Raw genomic sequence first — 16,100 nt, forward strand, 5'->3', positions numbered from 1 at the left:
ATGATTTTTATATACTAGATGATAAAGATTCTTTATATTCAAAAAACTATTAAGGGGCCAGAGCAGTGGCACTAGAGCTAAGGCATCTGCCTTGCAAGCACTAGTCTAGGACGGACCACGGTTCTATCCCCTGGTGTCCCATATGGTCCCCCCACACCAGGAGCCATTTCTGAGTGCATAGCCAGGAGTAATCCTTGAGCGTCAAATGGGTGTGCCCCCCCCAAAAAGTCAAAATATGTGAAAATGGGTTGACATAGCTCAATGGGGTGGAGCACATTGATTTGCAAGAGGGAACCTTAGGTTATGTCTCCTGCACTCTGGCCCTCTGAACATTGCTGAATGTCACTTCAAACCCAAAAGGGGGGAATAAAAGGTAAAAAAGTAAAAGTTTGAAACTATCAGATCCAATAATAAATGCATACTAGGTTATTCACAGACTTGAATTGTATGTGTGAGACTTGGGTTTGTTTCATTCTTGATACTGCAAAAATCAAACCTGAACAGAAAATTAGCTTGAGACTGTCTTAATATTTTTATATATCTATATCTATATATAATATATTTATATATATATTTAAATTTTTAATTTTTTAAAATTCTTTATTGGGCTGCACCTGGAGAATAACACACTCAGGGAATACTGGCCCTGTGCTGCACTCAGAAATCGCTCCTGGCTTGGGGGACCATATGGAATGCCAGAGTATTGAACCGGGTTTGTCCTAGGTTAGCCTGTGCACAGCAAACACCCTATCGCTTGTACCACCGCTTCAGCCCCACTTTTTTTTTTTTTAATGTAATTCTCCAGGGGCCAGAGAAATTATATAGCAGGTAGGATGTTTGCCTTGTATGTGTCCCGCTAGGGTTCTATCTGGGCACCCTAGAGGGTTTCCCATCTACTACCAGGAATGATCTCTGAATGCAGAGCCAGGACTAAGCACTGTTGGGGATGAGCCCCCCAAGACGAAACAAAACACAAAAAAGAGTACTCTGGTTCATTTTTAGCTTGAAATCACTCCTAGGGCCGATTGTTCCATAGAAAGTGAGAATAAATAATAGAACTAGATAAGACAATCTCAAATTTTTATTTACTGTATATTTGTTATACTTGATTACTCTATATCTTGGAAAGATTATGTAATCTTTTTGGGTTTCCAGTCTTACTACAGTGTTGCCATGTAGGATTTAAATAAAATGAAATGACTTAAATAAAATGCCTGGCAATGCATAGTTGCTCAGGAAATACTTGTCATTAACATGCTTGTTATTAGCATTATGCCTTCTTATCTTGATATTTCTCATTCTTCCAGACTCTTTAACCTTACATTGATCTTTTGTTTTAGTTTCACCATTGTTGTTTTTAACATATTTCTTTGAAGATTAAAGACAAACTACATTTGGAAAGATTAAAAATAACATTTATTAGTAAAATAAAGACAGATAATAGATCTTTTGTCTGCTCTGGAAGTGGTTCATTTTATGAAATATTTTAAGGATGGTGAGGGATTTAAGAATCATTTTATTGGACAAGTTCTATTTAAGGAATTTTACATAATGATTACATGAAAGGGAAGTTGAGAAGGCCTATAAATCATCAGTAGTTTACACCTATTTACAAATTTTATCTTTATTATTGTATTTATAGCAGTTCTTTTCAACCTAAATATTTTATGCTCTTAAAAGTTTTATGAAATATGATTAATATTTAAAGGTATATGTATTTATATCTTTGAGCTGATTTGTATAGTCGGATTTATCTTGAAAAAGGGCTGCATTTTGTGGATTTGAATGATAAGTCACTGACAGGAGGTCTTTAACATTTTTTTTCCCTTTGAACAGATGTCTTGGCCTGCAGTGACTCCAAATCCCTTAATCTTTCCAATTTTCCCCTCTACTAAATAAGTTTTTTAAAAGTGACATTTTTATTATAAGTGATTGACTTAATTCAGGCAAACATTGTCGCTGAGGAAAGACTTCATTCCAGTGAGGAACACTTTGATATGAATAAAAAGTAGATTCTTTATTTTTACTTTTAAGAATTTAAAGCATGGTGTTCTTGCTGTGTGTCTCCCTCTCTAGAAAGTTTTATACATTGCTTTAAGAGTAAAGTTTTTGTGCTTGAGTACAGTAGATTTCCATCACCAGTGTTAAATTAGTCCAAAGGTTTAAAAAGGAAAGCAAATAGGACTGTTGGAAAACAAACAGGGCTCTAATAATCTGTTCATACCACTTTATTTTATGCACATGAAAGTGTTAACAGTATTTGATACATTTTTTTTTTTTTTTTTTGGTTTTTGGGTCACACCCAGCGGTGCTCAGGAGTTACTCCTGGCTGTCTGCTCAGAAATAGCTTCTGGCAGGCATGGGGGACCATATGGGACACCGGGATTTGAACCAACCACCTTTGGTCCTGGATCGGCTGCTTGCAAGGCAAACACCTCTGTGCTATCTCTCCGGGCCCGATACATTCTATTTTAAGCCAATAAATCAACATCCATCCAGAATATAGTAACCACAGCAGGCTGCTTGGCGGAGGATTTAACCCAGGTATTGTGTCCAGATGGCTGTGTTGAGAGACACACCCTGTGTTAGTGACACCTGGATACCTCTGACTCTTGCCAGTTAGGACTAGATGAAGAAAGATAGAACAAGTCAGATCTGTGTTGAGCTAGAGCCATTCTGGGGTTTCATGTTGGCAGCTGGGCCTTCTGGACGGACTGACTGGAGGGAACTGGGGTTATGAAAGAGAGAGTTTCTGTCACAGATTTCACAGGTAGTAAGAGGGAGAAGAGACATTCTGTCTTTTCTACTGCCTTCTATCACCCATCAGTGCCTTCTTCCTGGTCAGATGGCTCTGGAAGCCAGAGCACAAGGTTTATTGGGAAATGCAGTTGCCTGTGAGTCAGAGAAGTTGGCATCTGTCCAGGGAATGAATCTGAAAGCATTTAACTAGCCCAACAACTATGTTGCTAGTATGTAACCTTTATCAACAATCTGTGTACCTGTTTAGGATTATTAGAAAGACTGCTAAAAAGATTCTCAAAACTAAGAAAGAATCCTATCACTTTTTCTTTTTGTGCAATAGAGGGAAATCACTGAAAACCAAATATTAGGATCTGCTTTCAATTCTTTAAAGTATTTATAAATATATTTACAAGTATTTACAGTGCCCTAACGCACTGCTCATATCACTTTATATTATGAATGTGAAAAACAAGGTTGCAAACATTTATTCTTTTTTTTGTCCCCCAATTTCACAATACAGACCATTCAAAGGGCCTGTGTTGAGGTGTATATGGGGTGCATTTACTGTACCTCCTCTTTCAATACAGTGTAAAGAACACAGCCTGTGATAAGAATTGGGAGGCCTTATCTTTTCTTCTCTTTTTTTTTGATTTTTTAATATATGTATGCATGTGTATATATATAATCCTTCACCAGTTCAACATTCCCATGATCAATAATCCAAGTGTTCTTCCTCCCCACCCCACACCAGCCTGTACTCTAGACAGGCTTTCTACTTCCCTCATTCAGTCACATTTTGTTATGATAGTTCTCAGTGTAATTATTTCTGTGCCTGCACTAAACGATCCCTGTGGTGAGCTTCATGTCGGGAGCTGGACCCTCCAGTCCTCCTCTATTTTGTCTCTGAGAATCATTACACAAATGTTTTTAATTTTTCTCAAAACCCATAGTGAGGGAGACCATTCTGTGTTTATCTCTCTTTCTCTGACTTATTTCACTCAGCATAATAGATTCCATATACATCCATGTATAGGAAAATTTTATGACTTCATCTCTTCTGATGGCTGCTCAATAGATGAATGGTTAAAGAAACTATGGTACATATACACAATGGAATATTATGCAAACATTTGATTCTTAGTGTTAAAAGTTCTCACAACCTACTGGAAAAAATTGTGTGTGTGTTTGTGTATGTGTGTTTGTGTGTGTGTGTGTCTGTGTACATTTCAAAATTTCAGTGGAACATGGCTCATATTTTTGAAGGAATTCAGGGAGGAGCTGTTAACCCAGCTTTGTAATAGTAGGGCTGGAGTACCTCTGATCAACAAAGCCATTTAAAGGCCCAGGAAATCATACTGTCTGGTCCTGGTACATGGTGGGCAGACACATAGGCTTCTTGTTGGCTGCCCATGGTTCTGTATTGTATAGCTTGCAAATAACATTAGAAATATCCAAATGGCAGAGATGAGGGCTGGAAGGACCGACCATGCTATGAAGCTTACAATAAAGAGTGCAGTTAGAGAAATAAATACTCTAACAACTATCATTACAATGGTAGTGAGTAAGAGGTAGTATGCCTGTCTTGAATACAGGCAAGGAGTGGGATAGGAGGAAGATGGGTAACATTGGTGGTGGGAAGGTTGCACTGGTGAAGAGTTTTTTTTTTTTTTTTTTTAATAACTGAAACTCAACACAAATATGTTTGTAAGCATGGTTTGTTTTGTTCTATTTTTTTTAAAATGCTGGTCCTTATACCCAGGATCTTACTACATGCGAGGCAAGTACTCTACTGTACCTGTGCCATTAATATTTTTTAAAACAAAGGAATGGGGAAATTTTTTTTATGTTTGTGTTTCTTTGTTTATCATATATGGGCTACACCTGATGGTGCTTAGGGCTTATTCTTGACTCCTGGTAGGCTTTGAGGTACCATATAGGGTGGCCAGGATTAAACCTATGATCCACATACAAGGCAAGCACCTTACTTGCTGTACTTCTGTCATGTCACCCCCCACCCCCCACTTCGTTTTTAAATTGCACGTGGCTGTGGCTAGAGTATTCTGCTACTTGTTTTCCTTGGGATCATTGATCTAAGCCTGGGAACAGTAGTAAACAGGGGGAAAACACCCTGGAGAAGCCTGTGTTCTCTCCTGAACACATACTCCTTTCTTTTTCTCCTGTCACATCTTTCTAGGTAAATTTCTTTCAATAAAAACTATTTTGTTTTACTTAAAAGAAATCCAGAAACATGAGTAAGCACAGACCTTGCTCTCTCAATGTAGATATGAGAATCTCGAATACTGTTCTAGTGTGCCCTGGAGAGCTGGGAGGTGTTTTACTTTTTTGGTCTCTGGTGACTGCTGTCACTGAAGTGTTGTGAGACGCAATAATTTCACAGGAAGTTGAAGTAGTTTCTGATATTGAAGAGTGACAGATTTGTCCGTGGCATTTAATTTTAGTAAATATATCTTTTAAAATACCAAAATCCTTCATTTGATAAGATCCACTCTACATATTGATTTTAATGTATTTTCTGTAATTTATTCAGAAAATAAACGTAAGATAGTTGTTTTCATTAGTCCTCTTTTCTATATTTTCTTTCCAGACTCTGGTCAGGGTTGTCTTAATCAGAAGCTATGGGATTTCTATTACATCTTAGATGAGCAAGACTGAATTTTGTCCTAACGAACCCTTTAGTTTATTGGCAGTCAACAGACACCACCAATACACAAGGTGGAAGTCAATTTCTAATGATGGAATTTGGATAATGAAGATATTTATTGTGTTTTTACTATGTCTAATGGCACATACTACCCCTCCCCTTCATTTTAACTTTTCTAAAACTATCCGATGTCTCTTGATTTGTTGGGATCTAACCTTAAGAAAAGTGATATCTTTTTTACTCTTTAACTCTCTAACCCCTTCTCAAACATCACTAACCTAGATTACTCTTTTTAACTTCAGTAGTGTAGAATCGTAATCACAGTCCAAAGCTGTGCATTGTGTGTGACAACCCCAAACTGTTTCAAGATACATAAAATGGACACGTATTTCTTTAGAATATTTTGTGTTTTTTCTCTGACAGCTATAATTCTTACTAAATGTTGTCTTATACAGTGATGATTCTAACCACTTTTTATCTTCTCTTTTTGAGCTGTTTAACAAGGAATTTTGGTGGAAGAGTCCCCCAGTTTAATGCTTATGATTGAATCATGTCAATGGAATCATTGTAATTGTTCTTATGGCCCCCATATGTGCCAATAACACCATGTGGCATTGCTTCTTATTTGCATAGGCACATTAAAATGGGAAAATAGTATAAATACAAATAAAATCCTATCTAATAGAGATTGGAACACACAAACCTTGTAGTGCAAAGGGACCTTACACCCTGAACATTGACATAACGACCTGGCACAGACCTCAGAAGAAAGGGCATATTCCATTCTCCCCTGAACCAGGAAAGCCATCCACGAAACATACAGGCTGGTCTATAACATCACCTGGAAGCAATCCTCTACCACGGAAGACCTACACTGCTCAGACTTCGACCTGCTCAAAAGAGACTTCCCTTAACACTGAGAAGACTTAACAACAACAACGACCTGCTTACAGGACAGGGCTCCCTGCATTGCCCTTTGATTGTGAGGTGAAAGGAGAGGATGCTCCACGTCCTGACTTCAATGTAAGATATGCAGATTCCAGGATCTTTAATACAGAAACATGATACCAACAACAGAGACTGTGTGAAAAATAAAAGTGTGTTGGCACTACAGACAATGTATTGGATTGGACGATCTAGCTTGCTTGGAGCCTAGACTTGGTCTTGTGCCAGGAAACTTCAGGGGTCTGGTCTCTTTGTACTTAGGCCAAGGTTATTTCTTTCCATGTCCCTCATATTTTGGTGGGCCTATGCAAACAACAATTGCCACTCTAACACCATTCTTACTGTGCTCCTTTGACTCTAATCCTTAAAAAGAACTCACTTAAAATTTGAGGTTAACTTAAGCTAATATGCATGTATATGGAAATGTAAGAAAATACTATGCCTGTAATGTTTAAGGAGTTACATAAGTTTTATGGCTTTAGATTGCCTTGTGTACTGTTAAGAAATATTATAATGTGTTACAATCTGGGGACTTGAGGGACAAAGTAATTGTACATGGATTCTGTCTTATTTATCTTAATGTTCTTTGGCTGAAATTTTAAAGTTAATATATCAGGAAGGGGACTTCTGAGAATTATGTTATGGGTGATTGTCCTTCCACTGTAACTTTACCTTGTCCTCTTACTTTGCACCCTTGTTCTCATAATAAAAAAAAAAAAAAGAAAAGAAAAGTGATATTTTGAGGGAATAATAAAAGATACAAAGGTCTTGGAAGGATGATGAATTTAGTTACAAGCAGTTCTAAGATTTACCTGGGAAAGACATGGTGTGGTAAAGCAATGATTAGTACTTTTGGTAGGCTGACATTTAGAATTTAAGGTGACAAAAAATAATAGGCAATTAAGTAGGTGACTTGAGTCTACTTTATAAGAGATCTAACAGTGAGGAGGTGGTCACTTCAAAACAAGTCCATAGTGTGTGGGAAGCTACTGAAGGAGAACTCATTGCACATCAACTGAGCTTCTTCATCTGTATTTGGGAATATAATTCAGTATTGCAGAGAAGAGAAGGGTAAGGGAAATGGTGCTGTAGTCAAGGAATGAAAAGAAACGAAAAGAGGATATGGTGGGTAGAACTGACCAGTAGATGTCAGGGACTGAATATAGGGTGAGGTAGGGTTGGTGTAGAAATAAGAGATAACAGGTTACTCTTACTTTTTGTTTGTTTGTTTGTGTTTTTTGGGCCACACCCGCCGGTGCTCAGTACTTCTTTGGTGATGTGCTTTTTCCACATTCAATGCCCTATTTTTTTTGTTTGTTTGTTTTTGAGTCACACCTGGCAGTGCTAGGGGTTACTCCTGGTTCTGCGCTCGGTAATCCCTCCTGGCAGGCTCAGGGGACCATATGGGACACCGGGATTCCAACCACCGACCTTCAGCATGAAAGGCAAGTGCCTTACCTCCATGCTATCTCTCCAGCCCCAGTGCCCTATTTTTAATTGGATTATTTGTCTCTTTGTTAGTGTATTTTAAGAGTTCTTTAATATAACTGCTTACAGTTCTTATGTGATACCTATAATTTCATTTTGGCCTAAGCAATTTGGTATGGCTTTCTGTTATGTCTCTTAGAGAATTCTGTGTAAATAATGCACTCTGAGATCAAAGTGTTCTCTGAGAAAAGAGAAGTGAGAAGATGTTGGAGACTGTTTGGCATAACTAAAAGCCCTTTATACTAAAATTAAAATGGAGTCTCTGAAAGTCTGAGCAAAAGTGCCTATGTGACAATTAGCAGGAGCTGCCAGCCTGAGCAGCTAGAAAATGTGGCCTTTGCCCTTGGACCTAAAGAAAAGGGGAGTCACTGCATACCTCAGAGCTAGGGGAGTCAACCACAGGCACCAAGATGTTCCCATAAAGATAGAGGCTGGTGGGCCTGGGCAGAGATTAGATCTTATACTCTGTTGCTCTAACACGGTATGGGCCTCATGATTGATGAATGCCAGCCTCATGATGAACCACCTTGTTAATTTTGAAAAAACAAGATGTGCCTGTGGAAAGTTACAATTATTCCAAGAATGCCTTGCCCCTTTCTCTTTGTTTGGCCTGACTATGAAAAGCTTGCCCCCTCCCAGAATAAACGGACTCTTGATCGGAACTTTTCGCCTTGAGTCTCTTTATCTTCCCAGCCCCTCTTTTCTTTCAGGCCGGAATCCTCTTTGTGACTCGGGAATAACTGTTGTGGTCTCCAGCCTCTTCCGCGCGTCAGGATCGAGGTCCCTGGGGGGCCGCAAGAAGACAGTTTCTAGTGATATATATGTATATATATAATTATAGTTATATATATGACTATATAATTATAGTTTGTGATGTGAGCAGTGGTGTTAAGAATAAAGAGTGAAAGAAGAGTGACTTTTTTGAAATAGGGGCCACTTAGTAGAGGACAGGGATCTTGGGGCCACTCCTGATGAGTCTTGGCCCTTTGTGTGGGTCCAACAGTTTGGTTTTGGGGGCTGGTGGTGCTCAGGGCCACTAGAGATATATTCAGTGATGCTTGGGTCAATGGGTAGGTGGAACTGGGTATTGAATTTGGCCCTGGCACAAGTTAGTCATGGGCTCCTCTTCATTGAACTATATCCTGTGCTCTGATGATGATTGCTTTTAGTGTGGATTGGGGATGTGACTTCAGTGATAGGGCATGTGCTTTGCTTATATGATTCTGGGTTTGGTTTTGGCACTAAAATGGCCTCTGAGCCTAGCCAAATGTGGCTTCCACAATAGGGAACAAAGCACTGGCTAAGCAAATGTAATGTTAAAAGGTTTCCTCATTGAAAAATGCAGGGTATGGGGCCGGGCGGTGGCGCTGGAGGTAAGGTGCCTGCCTTGCCTGCGCTAGCCTAGGGCGGACCGCGGTTCGATCCCCCGGCGTCCCATATGGTCCCCCAAGAAGCCAGGAGCAACTTCTGAGCGCATAGCCAGGAGTAACCCCTGAGCGTCACAGGGTGTGGCCCAAAAACCAAAAAAAAAAAAAAAAAAAGAAAAGAAAAATGCAGGGTATAATAATGTTTTAACTGGTATACTTCAAAATACATCAAAAGCATATTGTTTCATTAGTGTATGGGTAAAGAATTGAGCGATGTTTAAAAGAATGTAGGATATTGATTTCTAGTGTGGAAGTGGGACTAGTGGGGACTAGAGGGCTAGAATTGGGGAGGAATGCACAAACATTTAAAGATATTGGTAATTTTCTACATTTTTGTTTCAGAGATTGGCTTATCATATATATATATATATATATTTTTTTTTTTTTGTATTTTTGGGCCACACCCATTTGATGATCAGGGGTTACTCCTGGCTAAGTGCTCAGAAATTGCCCCTGGCTTGGGGGACCATATGGGACTCTGGGGGATCGAACCGCGGTCCGTCCTATGCTAGCGCTTGCAAGGCAGACACCTTACCTCTAGTGCCACCTCTCTGGCCCTGCTTGTTTGTTTTAGTTTTTGTTTTTGGCCCACACCTGGTGGTTCCCAGGGGTTACTCCTGGCTCTCTGCTCAGAATTTGCTCCTGGCAGTAATGGGGGGACCATATGGGATGCCATTGTTGGTCCTGGGTCAGCACTTGCGAGGCAAACACCCTACCACTGTGCTATCTCTCCAGCCTCTTCTTCATGTCTTTTAATAGTTAATCAGGTCGCTGTATTAATTTATTATCATTCATTATTTACATTTTAAGCACAAAAGAATTTTGTGTATTATCTTTATAACCAGACACTTTTTGGTAGTTTTCATTCTATAATTTATTTATGTATATTATATATCATTTAATAATTATATTATTTATAATATAGTAATTACATATTAATATATAAGTTTTTATTTCTATAATTTATTTATTTGATTATTTTTTGGCTTATGGACCATACTTGTGTGCTCAGAGGATTGCTCCTGGTGTAATGTTCAGAGGTCACTTACAGTGAAGATTATTTGCTGGGGATTGAATCTGAGGCTCCTGCATCCAAAGCATGTGCTCAATTTGAGCCATCTTCCTGTCTCCCTACTAGCTTTTTAATGGGATCTTTAGGATTTTTCAATATATGTATTCTTTATAAAAAGAATGGTTATTTGATTATTTGACCTTCTATATTTTATTTCCTCTTGTTGTCTGTCTACCAGTTACATATAAGTGGTAGCCTTGTTTATCATTTTAAATAAAAATTCAGTTCTCCACAGTTGTATATAATACAAGTTTACAGTATATGGGATCTATTATTTTGAGATTTTTTTTAATATTACTATTATAGACTATAGCATTATATCATCTTTCTCCTTTTATTAATGTAATAGATTGCATAGATTTTTTTTTCATGTTTTGAACCATCCATGGCTACTTGGATTAAAACCTGTATTTTTCTGAGAATTTTTATACCATTAACTAGTGTTGTGTGATGTCCTTGTCTTCTGGTTTTCATATTAAGATAATGTTAGTCTCTTAAAAAATATTTGGAAATATTTCCTCTTAGATACTTTTGAAGAACTTGTGAATAGCCTTAAATGAGTCTTTAAAAACTTCAGTAAAAGGGCCCGGAGAGATAGCACAGTGGCGTTTGCCTTGCAAGCAGCCGATCCAGGACCAAAGGTGGTTGGTTCGAATCCCTGTGTCCCATATGGTCCCCTGAGCCTGCCAGGAGCAATTTCTGAGCATAGAGCCAGGAGTAACCCCTGAGCACCGCTGGGTGTGGCCCAAAAACCAAAAAAAAAAAAAAAAAAAACAGTAAAAATACACTGGCAAAGCTGTCTATTTCACAATTTAATTTTTTGTTTTAGGAGTTTCTCAATTACTGTTTTTATTTCCTTGCTTTTGATAAGTTGGTTCAGGTTTTATAGTTCATTTTGTTTCAGTTTTGTTAGATTGTACATATTTAAATATTGTATGTTGTATATTGTGTATATCTAAAATGTATTCATTTCTTCTTGGTTATCAAATTTATTGGTATATGTATATGGTAGTTCAACCAACATCAACATTTTTCATTTTGTTTTGAAGGCACTTGTGGCTGTGCTTAGGGTTTACTTCTGGCTCTGTATTAGGGGATCACTCTTGGTAGTCCATATGTAGTACTGGGGATTGAATCTGGGTTAACCATGTACAGGCAGCTACACTATCTGTTGTAATCTCTGGATCTGCCTTATAACTTTTGGTGTTTTTATGACATCTTTTGTAGTTTCTTTTTTATCTATTTCTGATTCTGTTTATTAGAATCTTTTTTTTGTGAGCAGTTACAAGTTTATACATTTTATTTAAAAAAGAACATATCTGTTTCATTGATCTTTTGAACTGATTTTTAAAGTTTCTATTTTATTTCTGCCCTCCTCTCATTTTTTTGACTTTTGGGGCACACCTTGCAGTTCTTACCCTTGATTTTGTGCTCAAGGATTACTCTTGGCAGGAGCTTCAGGCACCGCATAGGATGCCAGCACAAAATCAGCATCTCTCTGGCCCATTTTATAAAGATAGTTTTCTTCCATATATTTATTTTAAGACTTTCTGAGGCTTATATTAAAGTTACATACTTGTGGACCACTGTAGTGGTCTATCATCTTAACCCCCATCACTTTGTATAATTTTGGTTTATTACTGTGCTTTCAGGTGAAATTGCTTATCTTTTTGTCAGATACCCTCTACTGTTTCTGCAAGGCTGGATTGGAGATAAATTACTTTAATTTTTCTTTTTCTGTAAAACTCTGTATCTTCCTTTACCCTGAACAATGATCTGAGGATAGTGTCATTATGGTTGAAAATTCTTTTCTTTCGGAATTTTGAATAGCTCATGCCATTTACTTCTGTCTTGCATGATTTCTGTGGAAAACTTTGAGTAATCTTACTGAGGTTTCCTTATGTGTACTTTATTTAACCTTACATACTAGTATTTAACCTTAGTATTATGTCTTTAGTTATAATATGTTATAATATATCTTTTCATTGTAACACTTTATATCTTCATATATTTGAGCTTATTTTATTTAGGTTGCTTTGAGACTTTGTATGAATGCTTAGTTCCTTTTCAAATTAATGAAGCCTTGTACATACTAGTATTTAACCTTAGTATTATGTCTTTAGTTATAATACATTATAATATATCTTTTCATTGTAACACTTTATATCTTCATATAGTTGAGCTTATTTTATTTAGGTTGCTTTGAGACTTTGTAGATGGATCCTTAGTTCCTTTTCAAATTAATGAAGCCTTGGCTATTTATTCTTCAGATGTGGTATCCTGGCTGGCCCCCTCATATCTTCTCTTCTTTGACTCCTATAATGCAGACAACTTTTTGGTTTATTCCTCTTCAACTCACTGTTCTTATATTCTACAACTCTACTTGCTGCCACTTCCATATTTTTAACTAACCCACTGTCCATTCAGTGCTTGTTCATGTTTTCTACCAAGCACTTGTATTCTTTAGCATGACTTTGGGTTGGGGATATGCACCCAGAGGTATTTGAGCCTTACTCTGACATTATAAGACTTGTTGCTCCAGATCAAGAAGGATCTAAACAAGGAAAGCCAGGTGTAGACTAGTGCCTTAACCCTGGTACTATTTTCTCAGGCCCCTGGCTTGATTGTTGTATTTATAATTTCATTGTTTCTATGTAAATCTTTTTTATGCAGATAGTTTTATTTAGGAAATAAGAGAGAGGGGGGGAAGAGAAAGAGGGGAGAGAGAGAGAGAAGAGAAAAAAACAAAGAAAAGAGAAAGAAAAAGAAAGAAAGAAAGAAAGAAGAGAGAGAAAGAAAGAAAGAAAGAGAGAAAGAAAGAAAGAGAGAGAAAGGAAGGAAGGAAGGAAGAAGGAAGGAAGGACGGAAGGAAGGAAGGAAAGGAAGAAAGAAAGAAGGAAGGAAGGAAGGAAGAAAGAAAGATAGATAGATAGAGATAGATAGATAGATAGATAGATAGATAGATAGATAGATAGATAGATAGATAGATAGATCCGCTAGTGAGAGCTCTATAAAGTAAGGGAAATTATTGTGAACTGGGCTACAGGTGACTAAGAAAGTGTGTTTTAAGGTTTATTTGGTTCTATGGCCTTGTCATATCTTGTGTTAACTTGTTGATTGCTTTTCTGATTTCACCTAACCTAACTGTTTCAAAATCTCAAAGCAGGCTATCTGATTCCACTACATTGAAACTTTTTTGCTGGGTCTTTGTTTTCTAATATTTTTGACAAATTCCTTTGTTTTTCTCGTTTTTTTTTTTTAATGTGCTGTGGTATGCTGAGGAAAATGACTATATCCTTAGCCTGCAGTGTCGGGCTTGTGTCAGATCTGTCAGTTGCAGGATGTAACCCTGGAGAGTTACCCAGGATATCTGCTGCTTGCTTCTCTGATAGATTTTTAGATAATTCTAGGTCTAATGCTGCAGCAGGAGCAGATACTACTATTCGAGGGTACCCCAAATTCAAACTCTCCAAGGGATTGGTAATGTCTGTGGAGTGAGGAATGAGAATGAAGAATGAGACCTGCAGCTTTGCCTCACTTCTCCTTGCCTCTCTTATCCTTATCTGTTGGTTCTGCAGGTTCTTTCCGCTGTCCAACGGGGGTGGGGTGGGGTGGGGTGGTGGTGAGGGAATGAAGAGGTGGGGGGGGGTCGGTGAGGTCTGGAGCTGCAAGGTTGGACTTGCTTGCAGACTTAGTAGCAGTCACTGCTGGTCAGGAGTCAGGAGTGCTACCAAGCAAAAATCGATATATAGGTTGGAATCACAGTAGGGGAGTACAATAGTGGTTTGACCCAGGGTGTGGATAGTTAGAGGCTTCACAGCTGCCTGCCTGCCTCCCCTCATCTCTCCCAGCAGACTGAACAGGGGGCTCCTAGGCTGAGTTTTTGGTTCACTCTGGATCCAGCGATAGTAACTTTTGCCTATGGACCTCTGGCTTCTCTTCTAGTTTGCCTGCTGTCTGGTGTATGCCATTTTTTGGCTGTGTCTAGCAGCTTCCCAGGAGCTCTGGGTTTGTGTTAGTTACCTTGTATCCTCTCCTGGCAAGGAGAAGGAAGGGGAAGGCCCCTCATGTTTGTATCTGACCCTGCTGGAATAGCAGCAGCTTTTCTTCCTCTGACAAGTCTTGAGGCTCCCACGCTGATGTTTGCTTTATTTGCCATCTGGTTCTTTTTCAGGACCTACTTTCACTATTTTTTTTATTTTGTTTTGTTTTGTTTTTGGGCCACAGTCGGCGGTGCTCAGGGGTTACTCCTGGCTGTCTGCTCAGAAATAGCTCCTGGCAGGCACGGGGGACCATATGGGATGCCGGGATTCGAACCAACCACCTTAGGTCCTGGATCGGCTGCTTGCAAGGCAAACACCGCTGTGCCATCTCACCAGCCCCATACTTTCACTTCTTGAATTTTGCTTATTAAAAGAAAAAATTAGGTGGGGTTTAGGCCACATTTGGCAGTGCTTTGGCCTTCTGGATTTGTGCTCAGGGCTCACTCTTGGTGGTGCTTCCCAGACAAATGTGCTGTGCCAAAGATGTAACTGGTGTCAGCTGCATGCAAGGCTAATGCCTAACCTCTGTGCTATCTCTTTGGCATCAATTTTTATTGATCTTTTTATTTGAAAATGTAGAGTTAGACAGATGGCAATATCTTCTCAACTGTTACTGTGCTGAAATTCCCAATTGCTTTCTATTCTTACCAGTATCTAATATTTAAAAAATTTTGGCCACTCTAGGTTATTCTCAGGGCTTACTCTTTACAGGACTTGAGGGACCACATGAATTGTTAGGAATTGAACTGGGATCAGCTGTGTTCAAAGCAAATGTGCTACTCGCTGTCCTATCTCTCAGGTTAATCGTGTTTCCTTCCCTTTCACCTGAGTTGTTTCCGGATTTCTTATATTCCTTTCAGTATTTCCTCTTCTTTTTAATTATATATTTTCATTTATATTTTTGGGGCCACACTTAGCAGTGTTCAGGGATCACTCCTGGCAGGCTCAGGAGATCATATGGGTTGCTGTGGGATTGAACCCACATAGGGAAATGCCCTGCCCATTGTACTATATATAGTTCTGGCTCCTCTTTCCCCTCTTTTTAGTTACATCTTTTTATTGAAACATTAATATTTTAAAAAATGACTTGATTAGTTTATAGTATGTTAGAAACATAATGAAACATATTTACTTCTCTCACTTGGTTGGTTGGTCTTGTGGCATGGGCTAAGGAACAAGGAGGTGATTTCCCTAGATTTCCTATTTTTCATACTTTTAAAAATGTTTTGTTTTTGGGTCTCACCCAGGGGTGCACAGGGATTATTCCTGACTCAGGGATTACTCCTGGTGGGCTCTGGGACCATGGGGTTATGGAGATCAAACCTAGGTTAGCCAGCTTGCAAGACAAGCACCCTTCCAATTGTAGTATACTCCAGCCTCGAAAGGATCAAAAGTAGTTCTTTGATACTTTTGTTTTTCAAGCTCGCTCTAGCTTCAAATAGCATGGATATAGTATTTGGAACTCTTGTGAAGAAAACTCGTATGTTGCAGTAATTGTTTTAGATTAAAAAAATTTTCGGGGCCAGAGAGATAGCATGGAGGTAAGCGTTTGCCTTTCATGCAGAAGGTCGGTGGTTCAAATTCCGGTATCCCATATGGTCCACCCGCCCTGCCAGGGGCGATTTCTGAGCATAGAGCCAGGAGTAACCCCTGAGCGCTGCCGGGTGTGACCCAAAAACCAAAAAAAAAAAAAAAAAATTTTTTTTAAAGAGGCCGGTGAG

The 16,100-nt window shown here is 38.7% G+C and overlaps 1 protein-coding gene and 1 non-coding gene across 2 annotated transcripts in view; one reads left to right on the forward strand and one right to left on the reverse strand.

The window, feature by feature from the left end:
* The window catches only part of TBC1D5 (TBC1 domain family member 5), a 543,770-nt gene that overhangs the window by 20,164 nt on the left and 507,506 nt on the right, over positions 1–16,100 (forward strand). The gene's annotated exons all lie outside the window — the stretch shown is intronic.
* LOC125998484 (small nucleolar RNA SNORA51) lies at positions 3,237–3,366 on the reverse strand. The gene has a single exon (XR_007492046.1). It is a non-coding gene; the product is annotated as a small nucleolar RNA SNORA51 (small nucleolar RNA).

This window comes from Suncus etruscus, chromosome 20 (assembly GCF_024139225.1).
Source record: "Suncus etruscus isolate mSunEtr1 chromosome 20, mSunEtr1.pri.cur, whole genome shotgun sequence".
In the NCBI taxonomy this organism is placed as follows: Eukaryota; Metazoa; Chordata; class Mammalia; order Eulipotyphla; family Soricidae; genus Suncus; species Suncus etruscus.